The sequence below is a fragment of the Frankliniella occidentalis genome, unplaced genomic scaffold (assembly GCF_000697945.3).
Source record: "Frankliniella occidentalis isolate FOCC.00 unplaced genomic scaffold, Focc_3.1 Scaffold64, whole genome shotgun sequence".
NCBI classification, from domain to species: Eukaryota; Metazoa; Arthropoda; class Insecta; order Thysanoptera; family Thripidae; genus Frankliniella; species Frankliniella occidentalis.
This window is the reverse complement of record NW_026267194.1, coordinates 1,098,131-1,104,849: the sequence shown is the minus strand read 5'-3', so window position 1 is coordinate 1,104,849 and position 6,719 is coordinate 1,098,131. Positions and strand designations below refer to the sequence as shown.

At 45.5% G+C, this 6,719-nt stretch overlaps 1 protein-coding gene across 1 annotated transcript in view; it reads left to right on the top strand.

Moving 5' to 3' along the window:
- The first annotated feature begins 4,744 nt into the window (after positions 1 to 4,744).
- Positions 4,745 to 6,719, top strand: part of LOC113214287 (SET domain-containing protein SmydA-8-like) — an 83,879-nt gene continuing 81,904 nt past the window's right edge. Inside the window, exon 1 of the mRNA XM_052268127.1 lies at positions 4,745 to 4,972. The gene's annotated coding sequence lies outside the window, so the exon portion shown is untranslated. The remainder of the gene's footprint in view (positions 4,973 to 6,719) is intronic.

Sequence of the window (6,719 nt, the reverse complement as noted above, 5' to 3'; positions counted from 1 at the left end):
CGATAGAGACAATCAAGACGGTCTAATAGACGTCTACCGAAGACGTCTATTAGACAAATTGCCGTCTAGCAGTAGATGTCTATTAAACATCTAATAGACGTCTATTTTCTCTTAGGGTAGAGTTAAAAATTGGATTGAATTCACACGATTTTAGTAAATTAATCAGTTCAGTTGTTTAACAAGATTTCTGTAAGAAATTAGTATTAAAGTCACCACCAACAACAACATCATTAACCAGAGGGTTACAACTCATAAGAACTTCCTGTAGGATATTCAGAAAGTTTTCATCTTTAGATAGCTCAATATTAGAATTAACTGAACTTGCAGGTGGATGGTATATACCTATCACAATCACTTGTTGATTGAATATCCTCACTTTTATGGCTGCAATTTCACAGATACCTTCACAGTTAGCATTTGTGATAGATGCTATTGGAGTACACTTGATGAGTTGGGTGTTTTTTGCTAAAATTAGAACACCCCCTCCTCTACTGTTTTTTCTGGATAAAATCGATGCAATTATGTAATTGTCAATTTCAAAGTTAAGAGATTCAATTTCATTTAGCCAATGTTCAGTAATAATGATTACATCGGGATCTTCCTTTTCAAGTATAAAGAGGAGTTCATTTCTTTTGTTGCGTAGAGATCTTGCATTAATATGAATGATTTTCATGGGGTATGTTTTGTCAGTCTGCATCAGAAATTTGGCATGTCAGAATATTTGATTGGGAAGAAGTTGTTAAGTTCCTTAGCAATCATTCTTGACAGAAACTCTTTGCCATTATCATTTAGATGAAGGCCATGAGGGGTATAATGACCTTTCGTAAGATATTTGTTGACATCCAGAAATCTCACTCTCTGAGGTGTCGGAAGTTTCTTTTTTTCATCTTCAATTAGTTTCAAAAGGTTCTCATTGTACAGATCAATGTGCTCATTCGCTGGGATGTCATATCTATGTGGAGCTGATAGTATTAGCACATTAGTATGGAGAGCTTGAGAGACAAGGTTTCTTCTGTCTTCTTCAAAAGTATTTAATTGAAGACAGTTGCCTTTTTTGGAGAAAGAGAGGTCATTGGTCCCAGACATAGATACAAGGTAGTCTTTGTCTGTTAGATCAGATGAGACTAGGTTTAGGTCATTGTGAACCTGTTCCGTATTTGCTCCTCCATCAGCATATACTTTGATTTCTGAGTTGATGGGAGCTCTTATTTTTAATCTTTCTAGACTCCTTACATGACTATCACCAATAATGGTTATTTTTGTTTCTTCTGGTGCACTAAGTTTTGATGCCTTGAACTTCTTGTTTTTAACATTGAGAATAAAATCATCTTCCTCTTCTTCACTCAATGGGAGAATGATTATTTGAATATTCTCTTCCTTAAAGATGGATTTGAGTAGCTTCATGGTCCTACCCCATGGAACCCCGTCTAGACCCGCACCAATTTTTGGGAGAACTAGTTTGCTTATATTAAGTTCCTTGCACTTACTTGGTAAATTTTTAACAGCATTTTTGAAGTCTGCCCATTTTGGTTTCACATGAGATTCTTCTTTCGTAATGAGGTTTAAGATGAATCTTTCTTGATGTTTTAGCTCAACTATGTTGCCTACCTCATGAGCCGACTCATTGATTTTTCCAGTGTCCAAGTGAAATTCAGTTTTAAGATGAAGAGCCACCCCGTCAGAAAGTTTGGCATCTTTTGCTATACAGTGAGCAATTGATGTGTCATGTGGAATCTTTAGGAGATCTCCCTGCACCATTATGATCTTGTTTTGTGCAAAGCTTGATATTTTTTTCTTGTTTTTTTTTTTTTTGGTAGGAGAAGGATTGTTGACATTCTTAGGGCTTGCATCAATTAGTTTTTCTTCCGGCTTCATATGTTGAGAGGATACTTCAACCTCATGTTTTGGGAGGTTATCTATGGTCCACTGAAGTTTGTCCAATTTCTTTTCCATGTCTTCTACCTTATTGAGAAGCTTGAGCAAAATCGAGAGAGAAAGTCCTGAATCGGCCACTGAGCCAATATCTGACATAGAGTCAGAACTCAGGGAGTCTACTGAACTGTTAAGTTGCGTACCAATCTCCGTCTGCTGCTCGTTGTCACAAGTCACATTGAGGACTTCGGATTCCCCCTTCGTCAGGTTGATTCCAACGATTGGGTCCCTCTTCTTTTTGGTAGTTGTTGAGGAGAGGCCCTGTAGGGAATCAAAGCTGAAACTGGGCTGTTGATTCACCCTATTCACTGAGAAATTCTTCAACATCTCTTCAAGTTGGGGAAGACCTGTGCCGTCCGCCATGATGAAGCCGCAGGCTATAAGCGTGGGGAAACCTCTTCCTGCACTGGAATGGTTTTTCTCCCGTGTGGGTTCGCAGATGAATTTGTAAATGGCCTCGTTGGTTGAACCTCTTGTTGCAATGGGTGCACTAGATAGGCCTGCGGCGCTGTCACCCGAGACGAGTTAAGGAGAGGGCATACGGGAACAGGGCCTTCCGGGCCCAAAATTTGACATACTCGAACCATTTGTCGGGGTCTTTTTACTCTAAAATTAGGGACATGGAACAGGTTTTCATTAAAAGCTCGAATTTTGACAGATTGTTATGTAAACGTCAACGTCTTAGAGATACTAGATAATCTAGGGACCCTTAACCCCAAAAGAGGGTGTGGTGCGACCTGTGGTTTAAGTATTACTCCCTTTACAAATCTGTGACATGAAGCCCTTTTTACGATTTAATGGACCATTTTGTCCTTTTCACGTTGTTTTCGCCAAGAAATGCCCCATAGCGCCGAAACGGTACAATATAGAGCAGAACGCACGAAATTTTTGTCTGTAGGGCTCTACTTTGACGAGTTACCCCTTAGGAAGCCATAAAAAATGTTTGACGCTACACCCACACAGGGTTGGACACATTTAGAGTCCATTTAGCAGTTTAAACTGTGATAATCGAATTTCAAGTCAGGGCAGGCAGTAAAATTCAAAACTGGACATCAAAACATCTAGGAGTAAATCCCCAAAGCTGTGGGCTAGCCCCGGCACCGCGCCGATACCTGGCTGACCCTCTGGGAATGGCCCAGCGAGGGGCGGCGCGCGGCTCTGGGATGACCCAGGCTTGGTGGGGCACGCCTCCCAACAAGTCTCCGTGGTCTAGTGATCAGCGTGACGTGATCGAAAGCCAGAAGTCCGAGGTTCAATTCTCCATCCGGTAAGGTATTCCATAAATGTATCAATGCTCTCTTACTTACATGAAATTACCGAAAGGCGGCAGGAAGGCGATTAGAACGGGGGAAAGCGGCGGGGAAGTGGTTGAACCCCCCCCCCCCTTTTTTTCTTTGAAAGAGCATCGGGTGTATAGGAAAATTCCTATACATGTGTAGGGATAATGCCACACACACACAGTACATATCCTACACAGGTCTATAGGAAAATTCCTATACTTGCATGGTAAGAATACTAGCGCAGGAAATCTACCATAGAAATTTTTACAGTGAACTTTTCGGGTCAGTGGTGGCTTCGTTAATCGCTAATCGCTCAGCCAACAACGGCAAAGAGTCAAGTTTTAAGACTGTTCGACAAAGAATAATATAGCATTCCAAGCTCAAATGCATAAGAATGCGGGGAAGAGGAAACCGGAAATCGCTAAGCTTTAACATGGTGACTTCTGTTTTTCTCGGTTTCCTTGTTCCTGATTCTTCTGCATTTTAGCTTTACCGGAATGCCTTATACAAGCTACAAACTGCGCTAGTTCATTTTTTTATTCCTTTAAAAGCAGGAGCATGCTGTAGTGCACCACACTAAATTTAACGCAAGCCGCGAAAAATCAGCGAAGTTACTGGTTTCGGTCTCGACGTCCTTTCCTCTATATGAAACGCACTCAGGAGGAACCGTCTATTGGAACTGAAAGTGGGCCCTCTTGCCGAATAGGGTATTTCAATGGAGCGCTGCCCGGAACTAAGAAGAACAAAAACGGATACAGAGAGCGGTAGTGGGGGCGGGCGCGCGGAGGAGCGGCGGGTGGAGGGGAGCCTCCCCGCCCGCCCTCCGCTCCTCCGCTTGCCCGCCCCCCACTACCGCTCTCTGTATCCGTTTTTGTTCTTCTTAATTCCGGGCAGCGCTACCTTGAAATACCCTATAGTGTATTTCGACTAACGGAGGAAGAAGAATAGCGGGCAGAACATAAAGTTTCCTGATTGGCCGAGCGCCTACCCCCACTACCGGCGTGACGCAGAGGCGGGAAGCTCTCGACCAATCGGTAACGTTTATGTTCTACCCTATGTTCTTCTTCCTCCGTTAGTCGAAATACACTATAGTTCACGTTCGGTTTCATTCTCCCCTCCACCCGTCGCTCCTCTGCGCGCCCGAACCCACCACCGCTCTCTGTATCTGCTTTTGTTCTTCTTAGTTCCGGGCAGCGCTCCATTGGAATAGTGTATTTCCACTAACGGAGGAAGAAGAATAGCGGGTAGAACATAAACGTTACCGATTGGCCGAGAGCTTCCCGCCTCTACGTCACGCCGATAGTTGGGGTAAGCGCTCGGCCAATCAGGAACCTATATGTTCTACCCACTATTCTTCTTCCTCCGTTAGTCGAAGTACACTATTCCCCGAGTACCCTAATTTGAAATCAGAAGGGGAATAACGCGCGCAACAGTCTCGCGGCGAGCTCCCTGAGCTTGTGCAGAGGCAGGCGGAGGAGAGAGTCCCCCCCCCCTCCCCCCTCACATCCACTGCACACCCGCCGCTCCGCTCGGCGCGCCGCCAGCTCAGCACTCACTCAGCAGCACAGTCACAGTAGGCAGGCGGCAGTCGGCGCGAGCTGTGCAAGCTCGTTGGACGTGTCGCGTGTGCGTGTGCTGCGTCTCATTCGCAGCGACGGAGCAGCAAGTGCTGCCGCGCCCTTCCTGTTGTATCCGACCCATTGTATTCACCGGCGATTCTTTAACCCACACGCACCTTCTCAGCTTCTTCGCTACACTTGGTAAGTTCAGTTTTTGATAGCTCCCCCCCCCCCTCCCTCCTGGGTCTGAGTACAGTGCGTTCAATAAAACACTCCGGTAAAGCTGAAATGCAGAAGAATGCAGGGAACAAGAAAACGGAAGTTACCATGTTAAAGCATAGCGATTTCCGGTTTCTTCTTCCCCGCATTCTTCTGCTTTTCAGCTTTACCGGGAGATGCGGCCCGGGGCACACTCTGGCCGGGAACGAGAGAGACGGAGCTAGTGCGGCGAGCGTTAGCTTGCGTCTAGTTTAGGGGGTCCTGAGACTCACCGCCTTAGAAACCTATGCAAAGTACATGTGGGAAAATACGTCTCCGACAGCTCAGGACCCCCTAGCACCGCAAGCACCCCTCTAACTAGATGCAAGATTAGTGCGAGCGAGGGCCCATCCCTGCGGCGAGCGCGTCGTCTGCTCTCTGAGACCCTGGCCTAGGGTGGCCTACGGCAAAAAAATTATCAGCCCGGCGGTTAGATATTAAAGACCGAGATGACTTATGCTCTGGGAATTCCAAAACCGCTCGCGCAACGTCTTTGCATTTTAACATGGGTTTCTTATGAGCTTTTGGGTGTAAAATCAAAAAGCGACCCTGTAGAGTCAGAAAGTCACCGTAGAGCAATATAATTATGAAATTCGTAATCTACAATAAAAACTGAATCTGGCAATGTAGCGTTTGTTACAGTAGCACCTAGTGCCGAAATTTGCTAGGCTTTGAATAATCCCCCAATTTCCAAAATATAGAGATTTATGAGAGGTAGCAAATCTCGGTACAAGGTGCTACAGTAACGAACGCTACATTGCCAGATGCAGTTTTTATCGTAGATTACGAATTTCATAATTAAATTGCTCTATGGTGACTTTCTGACTCTATAGGGTCGCTTTTCGATTTTACACCCAAAAGCCGATCGGGATGAACGGGGCGGTTTTGGAATTCCGAGAGCATGGGTCATCTCGATCTTTAATATCTAACCGCCGGTCTAATAATTTTTTTGCCGTGGGCCACCCTACCCTGGCCCCTTGCAGTAAAGCATTCCGGTCAAGCTGTAAAGCAGAATGATGTGGAGAAGGAAACGGGAATCGCTATTTCGTAACATGGCGACTTCCGTTTCCTTGTTCCCTGCTGTCTTTTGCATTTTAACTTCACCGGAATGGTTCATTCGCTCTCCGCACTCGCACTGTTAGAAGTGCAGTAAAGGATGAACGGTTTGCCTCCGGCCCGTCCCGTTTATTTGCTAAGCGGCTAAAGGTTGGTCCAAAATGTAGGAAAAAACCTTTTTTTTTGTGGTCTCCTAAGGGGAACTCGTGAAAGTAGAGCCCTTCGAGCGAAAATGTCGTCCGTTTGACACTATCTTGCACCGTTTGGGCGCTAGGGTGCTTTTTTCGACGAAAATACGGTAAAAATGACCACGTTGCACTTAAAGGCGTGTTAAGGAGGCGTCCAATCGTAAAATGTCAGAGGGAGTACACCCCCCCCCCATTAAACTAGGTAGATGAACGCCAGACCACGTCTCGCGTAACAGGCTTCGCGGCTTCGCGATATCTCACGAAACACTGTTGCGCTGCGACGCGCCTGGCATACATCTACCTAGGCCTGCGGCGCTGACACCCGAGTCGGGCCAAAGTCGTGAGTAGGCACTCGGCCCCAAAAGTCACAAAATTTGCTCTTCGGGGTTTTATTTTTACGAGTTACCCTACCAGAGACCAACAAATATCTGAGAAAAAACATAGAA